The 27372-nt window shown below is 33.9% G+C and overlaps 1 pseudogene; it reads left to right on the forward strand.

The window, feature by feature from the left end:
* The first annotated feature begins 8047 nt into the window (after positions 1–8047).
* On the forward strand, positions 8048–10102 carry LOC149743816 (FUN14 domain-containing protein 1 pseudogene; annotated as a pseudogene).
* Positions 10103–27372: the final 17270 nt, after the last annotated feature.

The raw sequence follows: 27372 nt of genomic DNA on the forward strand, positions 1-27372 counted from the left end.
TTATTCATATCGGCAACTATTCCTTTCCTCATTTTATGCCTCACATGGGCAACCGTTTCTAATATGCTCAACTAATTCAAACCATATATTTTACTCTAAAGGTTGCTTAAGAATTTTCTTGCAAATTCTGAATTGCTTATGCTTAAATATTTCAATTCTTGATATTCTCTTTTTACTACCTCGTCCACTGTGTGATGCATGGTGACCTGGAATTTAAGGAAAAATTGTAGAAGGATTTTCTAGAGGGTGGATGTTTTCTTTCATTTAAATTTTAATTAAATACATTGACATTATTTTAACACAATAGCACTTGTTTAAAAATGTTTCCTTATTTATAAATCAGTTAGATAGAATAGTAAAGGTCATAAAAACCAATTGTAATAAAACTATAAATTTCAGGATTTCTATGGGAACCTAATGCAAAATGTAATTCAGAAGAGGATATATGAAAGCAGATTCTGTAGAAATTCTCTGAGTTCAAATATGTCATTGTAGATTTTCACTCTGCTTCCAAATGACACAAGCGTGATATAAAGTGAACCTCTTTAAGTTTTTTATCATTTAAATTTGTGAATTTATTATCCATTCCAGCTTTTTAGTGTTTTTTAAAGACGTGGGTGGGATGCAGGCATTACTTCTTGCACCATTTTGGCTTCATACCACTAGATTTAAGCATTTAACAGTTGGAAGCCTCTTACGTGTTCATTTGTAGAAAATGAACTAGGGAGGATGGTTTCACAGTGACTCTCCTGCCTTCTCTCTGCTCCAAGTGGAACATCTGCTGGAGGTATGTGCATTCTTTCTGCAAAGACATGATGTCCTTGTACCCATTTTCAATTTCGTAATGATTGTCAGTGAGAACTGGTGAAGCGTGAAGTAGAGAGTGCAAGTTTGGTTGTCAGGAACAGCAATGATCTGTGCTAGATAGGAAGGTTGGATAGGAAGATAGAGGTTAGATAGGAAGAAAGGAGTTGATGTATTAAAAACGATGCTGGATTGAGGTCCTCTGGAAACCAAATTGGAGACATTTATTTGCATGAGATGTATCAGACGGTGCTCTTAGTCACAATTGCCATAAAGGAAAGGAAACAATGAGAGTTTGAACCTTGATGTAGTTGAAATAGAGGTTTCATTCACTCCTATGAGAAGCTCTAGAGTTTGTATGGCCAAATAGACTACAAGATCAAAATGAAAAATTGCAATAATGACATAGTCAGGAAATTAAAAAGAGGAAAGAAAGAAAGAATGAATGAAAGGGAGAAAGATTGAGAAGAGACTAGTGAATAGCTGTAAAACTAATCAAATTGAAAAGGAAAAATGTTTTAAATGAATAAAAAATCATAAATATCATGAAAAATAAATTAAAAATCATAAACTGTATATATTGGCAGAGCATAACAGGAAATATCTCATAAAACTTTGTGCACTGCACTAAATTTGGGTATCTTCACATAGTAGAAATCTATTTTAGTATTAACATAAAATTTCATGTTGTAAAGCCTCCTAAATAACCATTAACAAGATATAAGGACACATTTTTAACAGAATTAACTTGTAATTTTTAATGCCTGGATTTAGGAATAGTAAAATAAATACTGGGTTTTGATAAGCCCAGTGGAACACCAGGATATTTGAGAAGATAAAAAATTATTAATTTTAGTCATGAATTAAATTAATCAATACGTAAAATATCTACTATGACATTAATAACACTCAAATACAACTGATATTTTTCAGGCAGTATAGACCTTTCTTATTTTCCCTATTTTGCAACTTTTTGCTCTTTTTCAATTTTTAAAATTTATTCTTTTGTTTTTTTCCATCTGCCTCTTTCTAATGTTTATTATTGAAGCTAGATTTATGGATGTCAAAGGAACATATTAAAACCCACAAAATTTAGTAATAATGACTCCTCTGAAAATATGAAGTAAAGGCCAAATGCTGTTGAGTGGCATGTAGATGGAAACTCAAGAAAAAATAGTATTTATTATAAAATTAAGCTTATCATCAAATTTGTAAACATGTAAATGGTGTTAGAGACAAGATTTTTCTGTCAGTTTCTCTATATCAGTAGAAAAGGCAACAAGTGCAGAAAAATAAACAAGCAACAACGATGACCTTCCACATGCTATCTGCGCTCTCAATATTTTTGTACTTATTTGACATAGCAAACTCTTAATGAAATGCATGCTGGGGTAAGGAAGGGCGCTGGGGCAGATCGTTGTAACACTCTGCTGGTAAATAACATTGCTCCCCTCCTAATTCTAAGAATCATTCGGTTTCTCTAAGGAAATATATATATTTTGTTGTTGTTGTTATTGTTTGTGGGAGGAGGATGAGATGTCAATTTTGAAGCAATGGAAAAGAAGGAAAGATGTAAAGATAAAAACTGGAAAGACTAATTCCAGAACTGATTTTCAAAATTGCCTGAGAGAAATAATCTATATTGTCAGAAATCAGGATAGTGATTTCCTTTGGGAGTTGCTACCAGAAGCAAAGATGAAGGAGGCTTCTAGACTAAAATGTTTAACAAAATTAGTGTACCCCCTAGAACAGTAGCTCATTTTTTTTTTTTTTTTTTCAGTACACGGGCCTCTCACTGCTGGGGCCTCTCCCGTTGTGGAGCACAGGCTCCAGACGCGCAGGCTCAGCGGCCATGGCTCACGGGCCCAGCCACTCCATGACATGTGGGATCTTCCCGGACCGGGGCACAAACCCGCGTCCCCTGCATCAGCAGGCGGACTCTCAACAACTGCACCACCAGGGAAGCCCAGTAGCTCATTTTTAATGCTTCAAGAATACTTAAAAATAATTTTTTAATGATTAATGTAAACTATGGAAATAGCACACAAAATAAGTACACAACTAATCATGGTAATTCATACCTGTTTTTTTGTTGTTGTTGTTTTTGTTTTTTTTGGCTGTGCCATGTGACTGTCAGGATTTTAGTTCCCTGACCAGGGATTGAACCCAGGCCCCCTGCAGTGGAAGCCCAGAGTCCTAACCACTGGACCACCAGGGAATTCCCTCATGTCTGTATATTCTAATCATGTGATAGAGAAGATTCTAAGATATTCCCCTAAGATCCCTGCACTGTAGTGTAAATGACTTATATAATCTCCTTCTCTTGACTGTGGGTGTAGTCTGGAATATAATGGGATATCACTTCTGTGATTAGTTTACTAATAAGCTAACTGTGTGTTATGCAGAAGGGAGATTATTCTTGTGTGGCTGACCTAATTATGTAAGCTTTTAAAAGAAGGTGAAACATCAGAGATGGAAGAACACAAATGAAGATGAGAATTCCATCAATAGTCTATCATAGAAATCAATTAATGAAATTTATTTTGAGTTCATAGATTTTTATTTTATTACATTTTCTCTTTAAAATTTTAATCTAATTATTATTGTTAATTATTATAGGTACAATTATCTTATTTTATTAATTTCAACTCTTACCTTTCTAATTTTCTCTCTTCTACTTTCTTTGGGTTTAATTTGATTTTCTTTTTCCAGCATCTTAAGGGAATAATTTAAGTCATTGTATTCATAATTCTTTTTTTTCTAATATAAATACTTAAAGACACATATCTCAAGACTGTTTTAGCTCTATTGAACAAATTTTGATCTACTGTGTTTCCATATTTACTCATTAAAATATTTTCTATTTTCCTGAGTATTTTTTTGTCCCAAGTGTTATTTGTAAGTGAATTGTTTAGTTGAATATTTTCTAATTCACTTGAATATTTTAATATGCCCCTTTTTGTGAATTACTAATTTAATTATGCTGTATAAATGGACTCATACAATATGTCGTATTTGTGGATGTCTTTTTATATCTGGAATAAAATTTACAAGGTTTTTCTATATTGTAGCATGTATCATTACTTAATTCTTACAATGAATAATATTTCATTGTATGGATATAACACATTTTATTTGCTCATTTATCAGTTGATGGACATTTAGATTATTTCTACTTTTTGTCTATTAATAAACCATGCTGCTGTGAAAAAGTGAAGAGAAGTTATGGTAGATATATGTTTTTATTATTCATAGGTATATACATATGAAAATACCGAGGAGGGGAATTTCTGGATTATATGGTAACTCTATTTTTAACATTTTGAGAAACAGCTGAACTATTTCCCATGGAGTCTGTATCATTTTACATTCCTACCACCAATTTCTCAACATCCTGGCCAGCTAGTTTTATGATCTGTCCTTTTGACTTTAGTCATCCTAGTAGGCATTAAATAGAGAATATACTGTGAATATCCGACTATATCAGTATCAGAGATGATCATGTGCTGTGTGTCATTTAAATAGAGTATATTATATCGATAGTTTTTACGTATAAAACTGCCAATGCATTCTCTGGATGAAGCCCATTTAGCCGTATATACTTATTTTTATATATTGTTGGATTCATTTTTTATATATTTGGATTCATTTTATATATATAAATGAATATATATATTCATTTTTTGGATTCATTTTATATATATAAATGAATATATATATTCATTTTTTATATATTGTTGGATGCATTTTTTCCAAGTATTTTTTGAACATTCTTTGTCTATATTCATTAAGAATATTGGTCTATAGATTGCTCTTATAATGTCCTTATACTAGATGGAAAATAGCCACCTGTCTTATTTCTATAGCAAGGAAACATTTTTTCACACTAATTCATGAACTCATTCTGTTCTATCATGATACATGCAGAAATAATGCAAATTTATATTAACATAGGAAAATTAATCATCATTATCATGAGGTGTTTCTTTTCAATGAAAGAGAAGCATGTAATTTCCATGTGCAGATGCACATTTAATGGGATCAGCTGTATGGTGATGGACAGAAACTACATTTTTGGTGGTGAACATGTTGAAAAGTATGCAGAAGTAGATAATACCATGTTGTACACATGGAACTTACATAATGTCATAAACTGACATTACCCCAATAAAAAACAAATCTAAAAAAAGCACACTTAAGAAGAAAATTACTGTCTTGCTTTATGGTGCTTTTAAAAATGATTTTCCTCCTTCAGTGTTGTTACTTCAAATCTAATAAATTTAAGATGTATATGTAGGGTAGTGTTTATATCTCATATGTGGTTGGCCCATAAATATTATTTAAAATATGCACAGTTTTACATTAGGGTATTATTTCCTGACCTCTCAACTAAAGTTTATAAATAACTGATTCTGACATTCTGTACATTGTAATATAAATGAGCATGGGGTACGATATCAACCTCTTAACACTCAAGAATGTTTTATGTTGGAGTGGAAAAGAGTTGGCTATCATTGAATGGAAAACAGAAACATGATTATACTTAGAAAATAAAGGCAGTAAATGGTTCATTTGCTCTCTTTCCATTTGCAGAATTGTAATAAAAATGCCAACTAGATGGATATTTAGGCAAAAGTACATTGCAATGAAGGTCAGATTACAAGAGGAGCTGCATTAATATACAACATTTTTGTTTGAGCCTGCTTTTCTATTTCAATTTCAAGAGTACTTGGGTATTTTAATTTCAGTTATAGATACCCATTTAGCAACTCTCTTTTCTATAAAATAAATGTTAACACTTCTAAGTTATTCCATTTTACCATGTTTTCTTAGATTTTAATCTTAATATTAAAAAAAATCACAACATTTGAAAGAAGTTACAGTCCTGTATATCACACAGAGTACTGAATGCCTTCTAGTTCACACATTAAGCTGCTGTAGCAGCAGCTGCATAGGATTTAGCACAACATATGGTGTTGATTCTTTCTCCTTTTTAATGAAAATCTGATTTATAAATCTCTTGCAACAAACTGGTGGTGAAATGTTTAGCAAAGCTATAACACATATTACTTGATATTTAAAAATGCCACCTTTTTTTCTCGTGAGCAAAATGATGACAGACGTATGAAGGTATGCTAAAAGAGGAGCGGAAATAAAATGGAAGGGAAGAATGAGAAAAAATGTAGAATTACAAGGTAATAACTAATACTCCCTAAAATGAGTCTCATAAAATAATGTTATTTTTATTGGTTAAATAATTATTTGAGCTGTAATTTTAGAGTTTTTAAAAATATTTTAAAGTATTAAGGTTGTAGTAAGGTGTTTTGTGTGTTTTATTGAGGGAGGGTAGAGAGGTAGTACAGCAGCTAAAGAAAAACTACACTGTTTCAGGATGTGTTAGAATGCTTTGTAAGACATTTCAAATAAATGTTCTTAATATGAACAATATCAATTTTTAAAATATAGAAAAATTGTATTAGCAATTAAAATAAAACGAAAAGTGTCATACAGGCTCTAGCTATACATATTCCAAGAAACAAACCTTGATGAAGATTGCCTTTCTTATTCATCAGTTCCTATTTTTCTATGCCCATGGCATTTATTCTTTCTAGAAATTAACTAGTGACTTGATATCATCTCATGTAAGAACTGATTCGGACTAAAATATTTTCCTTATATTCTTGAAGATTCCCTGTTATGGTACCTGTAATCTTTCCACTTAGATGAGGGACTACTTAAAACATCTTCCAATGAAAATATATTTATCAAGAGGAGATTTAAGAAGGGAGAAAACCATCCTTTACCTCTAAAGTGATACAATGCAGGTGTTTTAAGGAAAAATAGATTTTCCTTATACATACATATATGCAGAGAAGCTTGATTCTCAATCTAAGTTTTAATCCTCATTACAACTCAAAACTAATATTTTGTTTATTAAGATGCTATCATAAGCTGTACTAGCAGCCCTTCTCGAAAACAACACTTACATCATCACCAGTGGTGGTATCTTATTTTTTAATGTCACTGGTAGATTACAGACTGGGAATTAGATGTGTTTTTTTATAACCATTTACTTAGTGCCAAGTATTCATATGTTGATGCAGTCTGAGCTTGAGAACGTTGGGAATGACAGTTTCTATTTTCAGGCTAATCTTTTCTCTCTGTTGACCAAGTAACCTTTCCAGTCTTCACTTCCTCTTTATTCAGAATAAGTCCCCATCCCCCAATTCCTGACAAAAGAGAGCCTCGATATTCTGGAATAATCTTCCTCACCCTAATTTAGATGTGTCAAACCATGTCTGAATACTAGAGTGAGCGTGATTCAGCCACAAGCTGGTAACTCCACTAAGACTAGTGAAGTCAACATTAGACCCCTAAGAAATAAAGCATTTAGGGCTAGCAAAGAAGAGATTTTTAAAAAAGAAAAATACTAATATCTATTGCTGACTAGTGAATTTTTATTCATTTTATTTATAATAAACAACTTAGATCTTATTATGCCAATTGATCTTATTAAGCCAATTAATAACGCTGGTACAATATTTATAGGTGTTTCTAACAGAATTCATTTTATGTATAAATGGCCAGTCACTATTCTTGTTCTCATTATTACTACCGTTATGCCCATCCTCACTGAACACAAATAATTTAGAGTAATCTGTGATCTCTCTAGAAAAGGAAATGGCATTAAGGGAAATCACAGATCGGCAGAGAGGAAATTAATTAAATATTAAATTAAATCTTGACAGCAAGCTTTCAGAGGCAGCAAAAAATCTCCATTGATGATACAAAGCAAATACACTTAACATCTTTCCTCATCTGTAGTATCTCAATAGATACTATACAGATCTAATACAGACCTAGATAACAGATCTAATGATCTGTCACATGAAACACCTGCTCCAAAGTTTCTTTTCTCCCAACTCCTAAAAACATGAGTTCTACAAACCAAGCTAGTAGGTAGATTTTTGCCCCTTTTTTTCTTCTCTCACATTGCTTAAGAGGCTTTCTACTTCAGTTGTCTGTAACTCCAGAGTAGTTTAAGTTATTCAACTTTTTCTGAATTTCATTTTAGTGCATCTCAAGAGGCTGACATTGATCAGACTCAGAGAATCTATCTTTTAATTCAAAGACTGGGTAAAAATCTGTAAATGCCTGTGTGTGAATGCATAGTTAGGGTCAATATTACTTTTTCAGTACCCATACCTTTACACTGCACCTGACGTGTTGTGCTGATAAACACTATCAGGTATTCTAGTTTGCAAAAACTGTAAGGACCACTTCAAGTGCATCTCTGGGAAACTAGCTGTTGGAACTGTCCTCAAATTTATCCTGCTGAGGCTAAAGTTTTCTTATCTATAAAATACTCTTCAGGGACTTACTTGGGGGTCCAGTGGTGAAGACTCCATGCTTCTACTTCAGGGAGCACAGGTTCAATCCCTGGTCAGGGAGGAAAGATCATGTATGCCATGCCATGCAGCCAATAATAATAATAATAATAAAATACTATTCATTACTTAATTAAAAAAATAATGGGGGAAGCAGTAAAAGCCCTCAATTCCAGAGGGTGAGAAAGCTTGGGGATAGAGAGCTGTGAAGTTCTTTTAATTAGTCCAGCACAGAAAGACTGATTTACCTAGAAATACCATTTGCTTAGTTTTCATGAAGTGCTTACTTCTGCATCTATGACCCTTTCTTCCAACCCCAGGCCCTCTTTGCCCCCCTTTGACAGCTGAGTCCTCTTCACTTGGTTCTGGATTCCAAGGCCAGGCCAGTCTAGATGGGATCTCTCTCACCTGAATATGAAAGTGATGATGATTCATATTGGACCTAACTCAGTATACATGAAGACACCGCTGGTAGAATCTATGTTTGGCCATAGTTTGGCACTTCCGGTAGAACAATACTCAGTAGCCATCCAGATTGCACTGGCCATTGTGCAGGATTTTTGTTCCAGAAAGTTGGAAAACTTACAGCAACAGTAGGCTGCTGGCCATCTTCTTCAGATTTACCAGTCAAAGTAACTATGTGCAAATCAACTGAGACAGAGTTGATAAAAGATATAAAGAAAGCAGGAAGACCTGATTCAGAAATGAGCAAATAAAGCAGCACCTGAAATCAGCAATATAATTGAAGCAGCAACAGAATTTATCAAACAGGACATTGTGATGTTCAGTGGATTTGTGAGAGGCTATTTGCTAGGCCTTGCCTCTTAAGGACATGAGTGTTCTGTCACAGTGGATTCAACCTGAGAGGAGAAGGGGTGGTAACATGATGATGTCTCTACAGTTCCAGACACCAGATTCTCCAGGGTGTGAAGAAAAAAGTAGTTGGGCAAAATGGAGCTCACAACTTACTGTTTGTCTTCTGACAAATCCTGCAGCGCAGCCAAAAAATAAATAAAGTGAATCCACTTTAAAAAATATATATGTTTGCAATAAACTAAAAGGATTGTAATGCCCTTTTGTGGAAGGTCTTAGAAATAATAGAATTATTGAATATATTAAATAGATTCTACTGATATAAAATACTAATAATGGGGGAAAAATCACTGCTGTTCTAGTCTCTGTGACATAATTAGTGCAGCTTGTATCTCCCAAATCTTACCATTCTGTTTCTCTTGCAGGACCAGAATACGGTGCTGCCCTTTGCATTCTCTGCTTCCCAGCACAGAAAACACTGGCAAAGAACAGGCAAGGAAGCTGGACATTTAAGCCACTCTAAACTACAGATTATTCTTGAAGGAGAATCTTTTAAGGAACTGAGTTTTTGGTTTTACATGTATAGTAATGAATATATACAACTGAATTTTACAGTTATTTTTAAACAGTTGTATAAATGTTTTCTTAACTGAGAGATGACTGATTTTACTTTTTCTGTTTTCACTTGTATTCATTATGACGTTTTTAAAATTATAAGCCTTGAATCAATATACTTATGTGAGTGTTGATAAGAGTAGTCATTTCTAAGCTTGTTTGTCTCATGCCATAATATATACACATATTTCAAGATATTGAATTTATAGAAAATATATAGAAAAATATATGGAAGTGAATATTTAGAGAAAAAATCACTACTGATCACACCTCGTCAAATTATAAGATATGACAATTTCCCCTAACTACTCTCAATACAAATGCTATTAATGCATTTGTACATGCAGTGAAACTTTTGAAAATTCATGTAGGAAAATTATATCAGACAGCTCACAGATTAGATTGTACAAATATTGAGTACATTAATGATAATTCATTAAAAACAATCCTAGGTAAAAACAGTAATAAGATGTCGGTATTAAGCCAATCCTTTGAAGTAAAAAGTAATGGCATATAGGGTGTTAATAGATATTAGAGACATAAATTAAAGTGATTGGGCTAACTAAGGCTATAATGCCACACTAGCAATTCAGATTATTATGAGTGTTTTGTAGTGTCAGCCTGGGAATGCTCAAGGAAGTATATTCCAAACTTCCTTAATGATAAATGTCACCAGACTAGATAGCTAAACGTAATGATTATCAGACCTCTGCCCCAAGAGATTCTCATTCAGTAGATTGTATTGTGACATTGTTATCTATAGTGTACCTGTAGTCCTCCTGGGGACTCTTCAGGCAAGCTTGAAAATCACCAAGGCTAAGAGGTCTGTGACCTTGGCACACTCTGAGCCTTTTAATCTTCCTCATTTGTACTTAAAGTTTGTGAAATAGGTTATAATTGTCAGATTATATAAACTATTTGTTTTATTTTACAGCATTTGCTCACCGAACAACTCTGTGAACTACTTGATATATATTTCATACATTCTTTACTTGGATTTAAGGGTGCACATGCGTTCTCAAACTTAATGTGCATGAGGATCACTTGGACAAATCATTAAAATGCAAATGCATGCTCTGCCACCTAGATTTTGATTCATTTGGTCTCTGATGGGACCTAGGAATTCACATTTGAAATAAGCACTCCTGCTGATTCTGATGAAAATGCTGTACAGATTATATATTCAGAAATCCCACTGTAGAGGACTGATGAATTAAAATCGCAGTGACTGTAGGAAATCCACCTAAATCTAAACAAACCCTGTGGAAATACTTCTGTGTTTGGAGCTTCCTACCAGCTGCCAACGTATTACCTGAATTTTACTAGAAATGGTGCACTTGAATGTCATAAGACATTATCTTTATTCATTGGAATTATTTTGAGATTCATTCTATTTAAAAGACACTACAAGGAGGGCTTCCCTGGTGGCGCAGTGGTTGAGAGTCCGCTTGCCAATGCAGGGGACACGAGCTCGTGCCCCGGTGCGGGAAGATCTCACATGCTGCGGGGCGGCTAGGCCCGTGAGCCGTGGCCGCTGAGCCTGCGCGTCCGGAGCCTGTGCTCCGCAACGGGAGAGGCCACAACGGTGAGAGGCCCGCGTACCACAAAAAAAAAAAAAAAAAAGACACTACAAGGACAGAACTTCTAGGTGATTTAATTAAGACAAAACTCCTATTATTTGCTATTTAGGTAAACTATTTTATTTTTAATGTCCAAGCAAAATAATTGTTTGCAATTGTAATTATACTCTTTACCAATGTATCAAAAACTCCACAAAGAAACTGGTATTATATTTTCCTACAGGAAATCTTGCAATTTTGCAGTTCACATTTTTAGTTAGGTAAATACAACTTTCATTACAATGCACAGTGAGAATTTAAAAGTTTCTGATCCTTTCAGCAATAAAATGTTATGTACATGCTTTAAGACAGTTGAATTACTATGTTTCTCACTAATGATGGAGTAAAATTTTACGTGAATGTGTTATAATATTTCTGAATCTCATTAAATATTACATTCATAGAATTTTATTTTAGAACAATAGCTATCATCTCTTAATTGTTATGATCCTGAAACACACCAAATGCATTTCACTTGGTCAAATTTGCATTGTAACTTATTTTAAATGTTTAATCTTAGACATCTGAGTTATTAGAAGGGTTGATTCAAAAATCGAATGTGTCTGGCTTGCAGAAGAATGAAACTGTCAATCCTATAATGATTAAAATAATGGATTAACAAACGTGCTAACCATATAAACAGTGGCTTTTTATATTGGTGTATCAGTGTTTTAAATTAGTAAAATTTGTCAATGTGATCAGCTTTATGTTTTTTACTTTCAGATGATATAGTCCAATTTAATGAGGAATAATAACACTGGCTTTCTCAGAGTTATTACCACAATGCAATCAGCAAAGTACGTTAACAATTTGGATAAACAGTCCTTGTGTGTGTGTGTGTGTGTGTGTGTGTGTGTGTATGAAAGTGCACATATGCCTGTGTGCACATAGAGTACATGTTTAATTATAATATTGATATTTAAAATACAGTTATATTTATCTGTGTGAACACATTTTATTTCTATTTTGAACAGAGTGTTATTAATTCAACCATGCTATTGACCATCTATTTCTGATTTCCTAAATAATTATTTTAAACAGAAGTCATGTTCCTTTATCCAGGTTGGTTTTCCTCATCGAAATTGTGTGTAGAAGAATAATATCTTGATGAGAAAAAGAAGAAAGACTGCACAGTCTAACCCTAATTTTAGAGGGATAGCTTTTTATCTTCATCCCTGACATCAAAAGAGGAGGTATCATAACATTTTAAAGCTTGAGCTTTTTATTTGACCGAGATTAGAAAATAAGGAACTCTGGATTTTGTACTTGTTTACCTGAAAACATCAAATTTAATACAACTCAAAAGATATATTATATTCTACTTTACTTTTCATATGTCATTGTTATAGTCAAATGTTCCCTTTTTTCCAAGAAGATAAAGTTTTCCTTTGTGAATATTTTTTTTTAACTTTTCATTTAATATTGGAGTATAGTTTTTTGTTTTGTTTTGTTTTTTTGCCACACCATGCGGCTTGTGGGATTTTAGTTCCCTGACAAGGGATTGAACCCAGGCCCTAGTCGTGAAAGTGCAGAGCCCTAACCACTGGGCCATGAGAGAATTCCCTGGAGTATAGTTGATTAACAATGTTGTGTTAGTTTCAGGTGTACAGCAAAGTGGTTCAGTTATACATATACATGTATCTATTCTTTTTCAAATTCTTTTCCCTTTTAGGTTGTTACATAATATTGAGCAGATTTCCCTGTGCTATACAGTAGGTCCTTGTTGGTTATCCATTTTAAATACAGCAGTGTGTACATGTCAATCCCACACTCCCTAACCATTCCTTCCCCCCACCCTTCCCCCCGGTAGCCATAAGTTTGTTCTCTAAGTCTGTGAGTCTGTTTCTATTTTGTAAATAAGTTCATTTGTCTCATTTGTTTTTAGATTTCGCATATAAGGTATATAATACAAAATTTCTCTTTCTCTGTCTGACTTACTTCACTCAGTATGACAATCTCTAGGTCCATCCATGTTGTTGCAAATGGCATGATTTCATTCTTTTTAATGGCTGAGTAATATTCCATTGTATATACGTACAACATCTTCTTTATCCATTCCTCTGTCGATGGACATTTAGGTTGTTTCCATGTCTTGGCTATTGCAAACAGTGCTGCAATGAACATTAGGGTGCATATATCCTTTCAGACCATGTTCTTCTCTGGATGTATGCCCAGGAGTGAGATTGCAAGATCATATGGTAGCTCTATTTTTAGTTTTTTAAGGAAACTTCATACTGTTTTCCATAGTGGCTGTACCAATTCACATTCCCACCAAAAGTGTAGGAGGGTTCCCTTCTCTCCACACCCTCTCCAGCATTTATTGTTTGTGGATTTTAAAATTTGTATGGAGACACAAAAGACCCTGAATAGCCAAAGCAATCTAGAGAAAGAAAAACGGTGCTGGAGGAATCAGGCTCCCTGACTTCAGATTATACTACAAATCTATAGTCATCAAAACAGTATGGTACTGGCACAAAAATAGAAATATAGGACAATGGAATAGGATAGAAAGCCCAGAAATAAACCCACACACCTATGGTCAATTAATCTACAACAAAGGAGGCAAGACTATACAATGGGGGAAAGACAGTGTCTTCAATAAATGGTGCTAGGAAAACTGGACAGCTACATGTAAAAAAATGAAATTAGAACATTCTTTAATGCCATACACAAAAATAAGGTCAAAATAGATTAAAGACCTAAATGTGAGACCATAAACTATAAAACTCTTAAAGGAAAACATAGGCAGAACACTCTCTGACATAAATTGCAGCAATATCTTTTTCGATCCGTCTCCCAGAGTAATGGAAATAAAAACAAAAATAAAGAAATGGGACCTAATTAAATTCAAAAGCTTTTGCACAGCAAAGGAAATCATAAACAAAATGAAAAGACAACCCACAGAATGGGAGAAAATATTTGCAAATGATGTGACCAACAAGGGATTAGTCTGCAAAATTTACAAGCAACCCATGTGGTTTAATATCATCAAAACAAACAACCCAAACAAAAAATGCGCAGAAGACCTAAATAGATATTTCCCCAAAGAAGATATACAGATGGCCAAGAGGCACATGAAAAGATATTCAACATTGCTAATTATTAGAGAAATGCAGATCAAAACTATCGATACAATGAGATGTTACCTCACACCAGTCAAAATAGCTATCATCAAAAAATCCACAAACAATAAATACTGGTAAATATTATTTTTATTTTGTATTATAAGTAATTGTTTTTAATAGCTAAGAATTAATACATTTATAACAATGTCTTAAAAACAGAGAAAATCACAATTTGTGAGAATTTAAAGCCAAAATAGATCTATTTATTTCTAAAACATAAAATTGAAAAATGATTATTATTCCAAGTATTCAAGTGCGGCATGAGCAGTGTTTCAAAAGATTTATAGACTTATATTTCATCTAATATAGGAAATCATTCTAGATACTTATTTGTCCAGGGGATTAGTTAAACAAATGTCCCTAACCTATTTAAATTTGTCATCTCAATTGAAGACAGGTCTCAAGAAGTGAATTGGTGGACTCTGAAACACATGGACACATTTTGTGACCATCCTATTATTAGAAGCTAAAAGGTAATTACAAATCACAGAGGTGGCAGCGGCTCGAAGGGGTCAGGTTAGAAAGACAAGGAGAAAAATTACGGTCTAATTTTTTAAAAAAAGGATGTGTGTTTAAACTCAATTGAGTTATTTAATGAGTAGATTTAGAGAAAGGATGGTACCCTGTCACACCACTTTAGCATACTGAATAGCTCAAGGGGAAAACGTTGCTAGGAAGCTTTAATTAATTTCCTTCATCTAATCCTCTGTTAACACTAAACAAGCCACCGTCACACGCATCATATGAATTCCAAGGACAAAGTAAAAGCCATTTAAAAGTAGTCATATCCCAATAAGGTTATTAAGAGACCATTTCTAAGTTCCTCATTAAAGTTAATGCATTTAACATTAATACTGTTCAAAATCCATATTACAGTCCAGCAATTTCATAAAATATTGATTGCTTTGGTGTGTCCTTATATACTAATGTATTATATTTTTAAGTAACTTAGTGAGGCAAAAGTCCAGGTTATTTAGTTTCAGCTTGTTGTGAAAGATTGCAACTCCTGTAACAGCTTTAAATTGCAATAGCTCAAGCCTTTGGGTATATCAGTTTCTGTATCTAAAATTGAGTGCCAGCATCACAGCCTCTGTATTTTGTCTAGAGCTCTTCTCTCTCTGGGTTATACAAAACAATAGGAGATTAATGGGGTAACATATTAAAAAGTTTTATGAATGATCAATATTATCCCTATTTTTCTGTAGGAGAAATGGAGTCATATGTAGGTTAAGTAACCATTAAAACTGTTATAGAAAAGGATCCATTTATGCTGCATTTAACTGCATTCCAAGCACTTATTCTTTGCTAATCTCCTTAACTGTCACTTTGAGTGCCAAAGGTGAGGTACGTATCCTGTATAAACATATGCAAATTTTGAATCATTTAAGCTGTCTTTTCAAATATTGATCAATATATCAAGTTTGATGATCAAAAACCAGAATTTTCCTTACTCTTTGCCAAAAAGCCCCTTTTAGTGAGATTTTCTTTAATGTAATGAGGCGGGGCTGGGGGGAGGCATAGGTTTGCATATAAATGTATTTCCCATCAGTAAACTTACTTCCCCAAACATCTAGTACTATCATCTCAACTGAAAAGCTGGTGTAGAAAGAATGTCAAAGTCCATGCTGGAGAATAAAATCCTTCCCCACTGAAAACTGTAGAGCAGGTCTGAAGGGAACGACATCTCTCGCTATCTTAAGGAAATTCTTTTTCTTTTATTTTTTCCTGTCAAAATGCAGCTTAATTCAGTATGAAGACTATGTATAGTGGCTTGTTGCTTAAGGTCCTACAATGTTTTTTGCATAACGGTAATAAAGTGTTTTAATGATACATTTTTCCATTAAGACTTTGGAAGAATATATTGTTGGCATAATGGGTAGAATGAGAGAGTATCTTACAGTGTATGGCAAGAGGAGGTGGGAAAGTTAAAGTAAAAGAAATAAAAATATCATTGTATATTATTTTACATGAAATAAAATTTAATTAATGACAATAATTTGTAAAGTGATGAGCATAGCCAAACACAAATGTGAGTGAAATGGAACTAATATCAGAGACTAAAGAGAAATCTTCATAGATTCACTCTTCTGTAGAAATTGAAGACAGATAAAGGGAAAAGGGCATGGAGAGAATCAAGTTTTTAATTTTCATACAAAACATTAAAAATCCATTGATATCAGATAAGTTCTTTGTATTGAGACCTCCAGTGTGAGTGGTGGGAGCTATTTCAATGTCCCTAAATTCTTTCTCAATGAATTTCAGATTTCCTCTACATATATTGAAGAGAAATGTCGTGAATTTTTTAAAGAAATTAGTTCAAATGGAAAATAAGAAGAAATGGAGAAGAAAGAGAAGACAGAGGAGGTGAAGGATGAAGAGAAGAAGAACAAGGGAAAGCACATCATTAACATCTATGAAAACATATGGTCAAGAGAAAAATACACTCCCCCTACAAAGAACTGGGGAGATCAGTGTTCGGCCCTCTTTCTGTCAGTTTACTTTGTAATTGTTTTGTCCAATTTACCTTAGGCTAGCCATGTATTTCCTCCCTACTTTACATACGCATGGAAATTGCACATTTTCTAGGATTGGGCTGAAACAAGTTGTGTCTTGAACACGTGGCAAATTTCCTACTCTCTTCTAAGCAAAGTCAAAATATGCCAAGAAAATATACCACATGGAGGTATAACACAACACAGGGTAAGGTGCATTTGGAAGCAAGCAAAGACTTTCCTAACAGATGAAAAACTTTCTAGAGCCCAGGCCTCCTGAAAAAGAAAGTTCAACATGAATATAAAGAGAGGAAGAGACTGCTATGGAATGAGCTTAAAAGAGTAGGAAGGGATCATATCAAGAAAAAAAAAAAAAACCTGAAATTATTCTTAGTTTGCAGTTTTATTAAGTAGAAAAGAGAAATTGTGGAAATACCTTACATGTGATAACAGTAGGATGAGTTCGTGTTTCTGTAAACTGTTTCCTTTGCAGTCTGAATACTGGATTGGAAAGCAAGAAAAAAAAAAGGAATTCAGATCAACAAGTTAAGGGTCATTTCAGCAGTTAACAGAAAGACAGTGGCAGCTGGAAAGAGGTGACAGTAGAAATGGAGAAAATAAATAATGTAGGAGGGAGAATAAAGAATTTTTGGTGCTTTGTGACAGGTGGGCAAAGGTGTCTTGCGCGATAACTGTATTAATGGAATGTCAATCCATTTACTAAGAAAGAGATTCAGGAATAGGAGAGATTTTGATGGAATAATATCACAAGTTAAGTTTGGGACAAGTAAGATTTGAGTGGAGCTGTCCAATTGTCTGCAAGATATTACCAAGTAGAAAAAATAAGATTTCTGGGCTATAAAGAAAGTATCTGAGTACAATGGGCTTATAGACAAGCAGAGGTACTAGATAAATTGGGTTTAAAAGCTTGACCATTTACAAACAATTTTCCTAATCAAAGGATTATACCTCAGTTTCTTCACCTGCAAAAGCGGGATTGCAGTGGCACCTCTTGACATTGATCTTAGAGGATTATTGTGGAAATTCAATGAGATATTATATGCAAGACACTTGTCATACGTCTAGAGTTTTATACATATTCACGAATGTTAGCTATTATTGCCGTCACTATCATCACCATTTAAACATCTGGGAATGTATGACTTTCTTAAGAAGAGATGTCTCAAGATTAAATGAGCAACCTCAGCATTGGAATACAGTTAGGGAAGGAGAATCCAGAACACAAAACTGAGTAATATGGGCAGCATTGGAAGTACATATATAACTATGAAAATGTTATGCGATAGATATGAAAAATTTTCAGAGTCCAAAGAAAATGAGGGTTGAAAAATGTCCACTTTATTTAACAATAAGGACATATTGAATACACTTGCAAAGCAAATTAAAAAAATATATAAATGTATCCTTGGCATGGCTTAGCATGAAATTTTTGGAGAGTAGCTATGCATAAGTAGCCACCAGTAGTAGATAGCTAATATTAGCAAAATTTTTTGTGCATAGCAGATGGCACAGTTTTGGGAATTGAAGAGAACAAAAGGAGAAGAAAAAGAGAGAAGCTGACAAATTTATCAATTAATTAATTGGAGAAATAATCTTGCCATTTTTTGGAGGAGAGCAAGCTTAGGGTTATAAGAGAGGCATATGGTCAAATAATCCTTTAGATATGCAAATATTGGCAATGGCTTTCTTCAGTGGAGTAGAGATGAGTAATATGATCTCTATGAACTGGTAGGACTAAGAAAACTTTCTGTTTAAAGTTGGAACAACTTATTTGGTCAATGATCCATACTGTTCCATACATGGAAATGTTGTAAAATGTCAATCAGATATCAATCATATAGATCCGACATCATTCCTTAAAGAGAGACATTTTACAATGACTCAATCTTGGAATATTTATTCCTCCATATTTCAGAAATTCCTCCATATTTCTCCTTCAAAAAGAATCCTCCTCATCAGCAGTTGTTCATGTTTGTCTTATCAAATTAACCAAAATCCTGCTTATTAGCAAACCTCACATGAATTATCATACTGTTTCTCTCCTTTTCTTCATTAACAAACATCTTGGGAAAACTTCCTACTTTAAATTTCTTCTACTCTTTCTTTTTCACCTTTGTTAATTTTTCTCCATTTGCCTCTTAAATGTGAACATTCCAGTAGATTTCTTTTTTCTAGCTTATAGTCTCTCCTCATTCTACATATTCTCATGCAGCAATTTGATCTTCAGACATGTTTTCAGTCTGTATGATATGCAGAAACGTTCAGCTCAGACTCAAATCCAACTGCTAACATTTTTAGTTCCAAACCAGGAGGTAGGAGGCTGACAGTGAAAATAAGTGGAAAGTCAGACAAGTAAACTGCCCCTGAAACCAAGGCTTCCCTGAAGGCCTATGATGGTATATTTATCCCAGATCCCAAGGTTGGATAGCCTTAGAGGGAATAGGAGACAATATTTTGTACTGACACAAGATGGTCAGCTGGAATCGATATTTTGGATGAAACTGGGACTTTGAAAGGGTTATACCTTTATGGAAAAATCAGCAGGAAATAAAAAGTACATGTGTTTACATGACAGAAATCTTCCAAAATGGCCTGAATGCTAGATGGAGAATGCAAGGCAAGCTCTCGAGAAAAATCATATACGGTAATTCTGCTCTTTTGTAGGATTTGGGTTTTAAATTTATGTTACTCATAGAGTCAAGGAAATACAAACTCAAAAAGTTAAAGATATGACTAATTGGTATTACTCCAGAAACTTAGTAGAAACAAAAGAAAATATATTCCAGATTAGCCATTCTGATTGGTATAAAGTGTTATTTTGCCTTTTCCCCAACATCTAGGGAAGTTAAGCACCTTTTCATATATGTATTGGTTATTTGGATACCTTTGTTTGTAAAAGCCCTGTTCAAGTGTTTTGTTCATTTTTTTCTATGATTTATTCATAGAAATTTATTTGAATAAATTCAAATTTATTCAATTTCTTAGTAAATATTTATGTGTATCTTACAAATATATGAATTGCAAATATATTTTCCCATGCTGAAGCTTGCCTTTTTAGACTCTTAAAGGTGTCTCTTGATAAGTAGAACATCTTTATTTTATGTAGGTAAACTTGTATATTTTTTTCCTCTATGCTTACTGGTTTCTGAATTTAAGAAATCTTTCACACTCAACAGAACAGGTAAAATGAAAAGAAAAACAGTATCAAGTGTTGGCAATTTTATGGAACAACTGAACATCTAGTGTTCATTGACCCAACTATTTTGGAAAACTGTCAGTATTGTACTAAAACTGAACAATATTATTCCATATTACCCAACAATTCCACTGTTAGATAAGTAACCTATTTATAGAAATTACTATACATATTTACCTAAAACTTTGAACAAAACTATTGGTATCAACACTACATATGATGTAGCCAAAAAATGGAAACAACCCTAATGTCCATCAGTAATAGAATGAATACACAGATTTTGCTACAGTCACACAATGGAATGATAAGGAATAAACTGGGTACACACACATAGTAGTTCAATAAATTATTATTATTATTTTGTCTTGAGTATGCTAAGACTCTTTCTTTATTCAAAAGGTCTAATAATTTCACTTTGGATATATCTTGGCATTGATTATGACATTTACTAGGCAGCTTTAGATATTTCTTTATTTCAATAAATAGTTACAGGAGTACACAGGTTTGAGAATATTTTTGTTGTTGTTGTTGATTTATTTTTTAACCACTATGGGAAATACTTAAGTATTTTTATACATACAGAGAAAAGAGCAACTGATAAGAGAACTAAAAATGTAGAAGAGAGAAAGTCCTAAATATAGGGCAATATTTCAGTACTGAAACAGATGGAAGAAGATAGAATCCAATGCAGAGACAGTTGATATAACCTTGCAAAAGAAATGAGCACCCAGCCTTTGGAACTGAGGAAAAGGAAGCATGTAGTTGAGTTTCTGAATAAAAAATACTATGTGATTGACAAAGAAAATACCTATCTTGTGTCTTCTGACCCTAATAATTCTAGTGAAGTACAAGGCAAGGTCAAGAGCTGAGAAAGAGGATAGAAGTGACATAGAGGTTACTCTATATTAATGACATCTTTCAATAGCTAATTCATGGGAAGCTTTAAGGTATGAGGAATTTGAACAGAAGGGTAGTTCAAATGATTGGTGAGGGTTTAATAGAGAGCTGTGATCAAAAAACAAGTATCGAATCAGAATGAATGGGTTTCAAACCCACTTCTACCACTTCCGTATTTTGTGACTTTGAGTGTCAGGTTATTCATCTGTAAAATGAGAGTAAAAGAAATGATATTCCTATAGGATTACTATGAAGATACAAAGAAATAATAAGAGGTAAAATGATAGACACACTATCTTAATTAGTTACTTGCATTTTTTTTTTTTTTTTTGGTTAGTCAGTGGATCTATAGTGACAGGATAAGAAAGTAGAGAGATTAATAGAGTAGGAAAATGGCAATAGGTCAAGCCTCATGATATATTCACTTTTATTTTTTTAGATCAAAAGTCAGTGAAGTAAGGAGTGAAGGAGATAAAAGGGTAAATGGTTTTAGTAAAACAAAAAAGAAGTAGATTAGCAGTCATCATTTAAGATATGGCAAAATTATGCTTGATGTCAATGTGTAAAATGTAAAAAAAAAATTGCTAGAAAATGGAAAATTGTTTGTAAAATTCTTAGTGGATTCAGGATGCCTTCACCTACATACCTACTCACTTTTTAACCAACCTCTATGTGTGCTTTGCACCTAACACTTCAAATGACTTTGCTTTGTTAAGATCTGATATCTAAATTTATTTGATCTAGCAACAACATTCAATACAGTTGAACTCTTTTTCCTTTTTAAAATACTCACATTTCTTGACTGGCCTCCAAGTTTGTACATTTTTTTCACAGTCCTCCTACATCCTTGTCTGCTCCATCACTATCTTCTATGAAAATACGGCCGCCTTTCCAATGATCCCAAATACTGAATTTGGGGGTCTTCAGTGTATAGGTGGTATAGTTTACTTAGTTCTTGGAAAAAAGTGTGAATTGAGAACAGGAGAGCCCAAATCTATATCCAGAGCAAATTTAATATTCAGAATTGCTTAGAATGGAAGATTCTATCTTTCTCTACTATAATGCTGGCTGCTTGAATCAGTAAGAATAACCATCCATCTCCATGGCTTCCCCTTTCCCATGGTAGGGAGAATAATCATGATTTACTCTTTCTGTAGTCTCCAACCCAGCCCTTACTAAAGTGTTCTAAATAATCCATATGTATTTTCCCTAGAACTCCTTAGCCCTAAGCTTCTTGCATTATTCTTTTCAGGCCATCGACCTCATGGCAGAGTTCTCTACCACAGCACAGAATTTAGAGTATTTCCACACATCAGACATACATATTGGATAACTAAGTGTATTGCTTGTATCTTTGCCTATTCGGAATATTTCCCATCACCAAAACCCTGGTCATCCCAGGGAGAGAGGGGGCACTGCAATGAGATAGTAGTTAATTTTCCATAGTGGCGCTACACCATGCCAAACTTTCAACCAGGCCTTTGTCTTTTCCACCTCTATCTATACAACTTCTGGTTGTAGAGAATCCCTTAAAACTCTGCCTAGCATCCTTACCTACCTCAGATATATTTATTACCATCAGATCTGCTGGATTATATACCTAAGTGGTAGGCTGCAATATCATGTAGCACCCTCTCTATGCTTCACTCAAATCAAGTTATCTTCTAAAATACCACATAAAAACACCAGAACAGTAACCACAAGCCCTCTAAAATTCAAGTGGTCCACTAAAAACCACACCTCATTTTTTATAGGCTGGAAGTTCAAAGTGTAACAAGTATTATAAATTAGGAGAATTTCCTCTAATGTCACAGAGCCCTAGACTCACAAAAACGTCACAAATAACTGCAGATGGATGAATCTTTGAAACTTTATCTCTCACCCTCTGGTTTGCCTGTGTCTTAGTAGATAAGACCACATGCTACTTACTGCTTCCCTGGTCTAATGAGTATATCACTAATATAGTGAATCAGCATGTTGTTTTCTGGAACATCAAAATGGTCTAGGTCCTAGTGAACTACAGAGCAAGAGACTTAACAGGGTCTGGTGAAAGTTAAAGGTTTGAAAACTGAGTGGTAGAAGTAGGAAAATTCTTATCAACAGTCTTATGCCTCAAGAGATGAAATTCTCATCACTCCATCAGACAAATGAGTGAGAATAAAAATGTTGTCCAAAGGTGACTGAAATCTAGAATGAATGGTAAAGGAAGTATAAGATAAATATCAACTTTGATTCTAGGATCACCTGTAACATCAAGGACTATATTGAAGGATATTGACATTGACCTCTACTCTGAGGGATTGTAGTTGCTCCTTCTTTCTTGAGATAGAATTCAGGGCCTCTTTTACTAGTAACAGATTTGTATATCATAAGAGTGTATGCTATTTAATTGGCATGAAGGGTAAACTGTTAGAGACCGAGTCAATACACCACTCATAGTTACTTGGGTCTCATTCATTTCCCTCACTTCCAGAGTGAAGGCAATGATTTTAAAATCCTGGCTCCAGTGACTGCCTCTCATCTCTGAACACCGTAAGTTGTCCCAGGGTGCCAAAGGACCAGGGATGGATATTAGACATGACCACCTGTGTGCCCTCCAAGGCATGAGCTCCAGCAGCTCCAGCATCCAGTCCACCTGAGCTGGACTCATGTCCAACTGAAAATTCCTGCCTTCCTAGTGGCCCAGTTTAGGTGAATTAATGCCTCACAAAGATTTTGATTACAAGAGACAGGAGGTGGAAAGCAACTAACAGAAATGTCTTTCCTTTCTTCCTTCAAGGAACTGCTCTATGTGGTGCTGTGTAATCTCATGGAGATGTTCCATAACTGAGCAATCGTACTTTTTTTTGAAACTATGTTCAGTTTGATAAAACATGACATTTTATTTCCTATCCCTCTTTTTCTACACTTTTGCTTTCAGTTGATTACCACTCCTCCAACAATAATTGAATATGTAAGATTTTCCTCATGTCCTGATTTCTAGGAAACCAAGGCTAAAACATGATGCTTATCAGACAGGTAGGTAAGATAAAATTGAGGGCAAAGTAGAAACTATTTTATAATCCTATGATTATCTGAGGCACAGAATTTGTGCCTTTAGTTACACTTACATTCCAAGCCCCACAATATTATTGAGACTATAGGCCATACCTAAAACAGCAGAACTATGAATCTTTACTACAGGAAAGACTTTTCCAAAAACAGTTTTTCTAGTGTGAACAGATGCAACAAATTAATTTTTCTTCTTGTAAATCTATAAAAATATTGCAAATAACCTGTCAGTTATGACCTTTAGAATGGTATTGACCTTTTAATCTCATAATGGTGAAAAAGTGATAAAGTATAGCTGCACATAAATTGTATTTCAACCCTACCCACCCGTGAGAATTGATAAAACAATAAGCAGAAAAATACAGAGTTGTTCAGTACAATCACATGCCAGGAGTAATGGACACTGAGAGTGTATAATGGACAATTAATTATTTTTCACATCCAGAAAAGAAACATGTGTGTGAGAATCTTGCTGCTCTCGTCTGTATATAAACTAGGTTTTTACACAATGTTCGGCAACATGCAGACCTAAGTTCAAGAGGCCTGTACTACTGTTAGAATGAATGTGAAGAAGACAGTGTTAGAATGAAAAATATATGAAACAGTGAAAAGTTCATGCCTACTTAAAGGCAACCTTATATTACATTGAAGTTTATGTACCAGTACTAATGAAAAGGGGCAATAAAAGAGGTTCTTTTATGCTAAATTAAAGAGTAGATGTATATCAGAGACTCTTTCTTGTTAATGCTTTAGCAGAGGATCACCAAAATGATCTCTCTTTCAAGAGAATACCTGCATTACACATAGTCAGCAACTGGATACCTGTATATCTATGCTAAAGCTCCAGACATGTTTCCCTCAAGTTCTCTGACAAGGTTAGAGGCTCCAAAGCCACCTGTTTGAGCTACTAAACCTCCTTTATGTCGCACCAGGTTCAAGGCTCTTGATCAAGTAGCCAGTTACTTCTGGAAGGTAAAGGAATTGTGCAACGATGTAAAGGGTGCTTATACCTTTCTGCTCCCAGCCTCTTAAACTTCAGAATTTTTTTTTTTTTTTTTTTTTTTGCCACACCGCATAGCATATGGGATCTTCCCCAACCAGGGATCAAACTTGTGCCCCCTGTAGTAGAAGTGTGGAGTCTCAACCACTAGACAACCAGGGAAGTCCCCAATTTCAGAATTAAAGCCTTGTTCCAACCCACAGTCCTGTCTCTAGCATAGTTGACTCAATTCATAGATATTTTAACCAATGAGTCAGGGAATTTTTAAGAAATAGCCTTATAGACTTTGGGGTAAAAGACCTGGAATCAATGAGATATGTGGTGTTAAGTCTTTTCTGGATGGAAAGGTAGGTAGGGGCAACTCAGTTTGAACTCTTGGCCATGTTAGAGTGTGATACGGAAATAGATGAGCCAGACGACATTCAGGGGTTACCAACTAGTAAGGAGCCCTGTAATATAAATAAAATAATCTAATGTGATATCAGTGAACTGCTTTACTCTTATAAAAATGACAAACTGTAACTTAGGCCCACTCTAACCTAAACAGAGCACGTCATTAAAAACAATTAATGTTCTTTGCTAACTCCTATTTCTTCTGTTGGCCTTTCACATTTCCCAGTCTCAATCTGCATAGTCATGCAGAGCCTGATTCCTACACCAGCCACTAACAGAAAAGAGGAGCCAATGGGCACAGTCATTTTTAATTCCCAAACATGTTTAACAAGAATGAATGGTATATTTAATTATTTACATTTAAACCATTACTATGTTTTTTGAGAAAAATATATCAAATAAAATGCAAAGAAAAATTAAGAGAATATGGAAACTGCAGTCAAGTTTAAAACATTTTCCTACTGAGGTAAGTCCAATTACAATTACAAAAGAAAAGAAAAATGGCAAAAGCAAAGTTTCAAACTTACCAGTAGAATAAAATTTGGAACCTTGCCTATGTACGTTACCTCTAACTTTAATGAGTATGGGTGTTTTCTGACTCATGCGTTCCATGTATTAATAATGGATAAGTGCAAAATTATAAGCAGTACCAAATAAGCAAAAATGCTAGGATACACTTAAATCTCTTAAGTATTTATAAAGGAATTGTTATAGTAATTTCATTAATTGAAAGTCAATTTATCCATACTCCCACCAAATGAATTTTCAACACTATCAAAAGACTATGAGTTTGAATTAGGATTTTTAAACTATTGTGCTATGACAAAGTTAACTCATAGTATGTAATCCAGGAAGCTCATTGTTTCTATGAAATACTTCTTGCCTACAGCTCCCACATTATAATGAGAACTACAATTGCAATATTCCTCTTACTTATCCCTTGTCATCTATACATGCTTATTTTTTCCCTATGAAAGTGATGACTTCTTCTGCTGGCCTAATCTTTTAGTTTGTTTAATTTGATATGAATGTATCTTTCCTTATTAGATTGCTCTAAAAGACGATATTTTATGTTACATTTCCAAATTGTGTGTGTGTGTGTGTGTGTGTATGTCCTCAATTATCCACATAATTTCTAAGGCCAGCAAACAAACCCTTGAGTCATCATCTGATCCAAATTCTAGAAACACCTCACTGTCATTTGATGGATCATAATATTTTATACCAATGACTATAGGCTCTTTTGTTGTATATGTTTTATTTGTTATATACATTATGTGAAGTATGATAATGATTATAAGAAGGCATGATAATTTTTTTATTAAATGGACTTTTCCAAATGTCATCATTAATAAATCAATCTAGATTTAACACAATCTAAATTAATACTGCAGAAAAATATTTATTATTTTTGTAGCAATTGACAAGTGATTTTATATGTTTTATGAAAATGCAGAGGACCTGGAAAAGCCCAAATGACTTTCAAAGAGAAAAAAAAAGTTGGAACACATGTACTACCTGATTCAGAGATTTACTCTAAACATACTTTATCACATTGGTATGGCATTGGTGTAAGTATAGAAACATAGATTAATGTAACAGAATATCAAGAAATAGATACACTCATACATGGTTAATTAATTTCAACAAAAATGCCAGTGGAGAAAGGGATGCTTTTAGAACAAATCCTTTTGGAACAAGTAGATGTCCATATGAAACAATAGGTAAATAACCTCAACTTTTTCCTTAATCAAACAGAAAATTAGTTCAGAATGGATCATAGACCTAAACAGTAAACACTAGGAATAACAAGTAACTTTCTAAACTGGATAAGCTACTGCTAATATTTTATGTAATGGTGAAATTATAAAATTTACTCTTATGTTTGGGCACAGGAAGGTTTTTCCACTCTCACTAATTCTATTCAAAAATAAACTAGAAATACTAGTTGGTGGAAT

Source organism: Delphinapterus leucas, unplaced genomic scaffold, assembly GCF_059928025.1.
Source record: "Delphinapterus leucas isolate spDelLeu-1000000601 "Yukka" unplaced genomic scaffold, BTC_Dleu_Yukka2 spDelLeu_asBTCV2_sq69, whole genome shotgun sequence".
Lineage (NCBI taxonomy): Eukaryota > Metazoa > Chordata > Mammalia > Artiodactyla > Monodontidae > Delphinapterus > Delphinapterus leucas.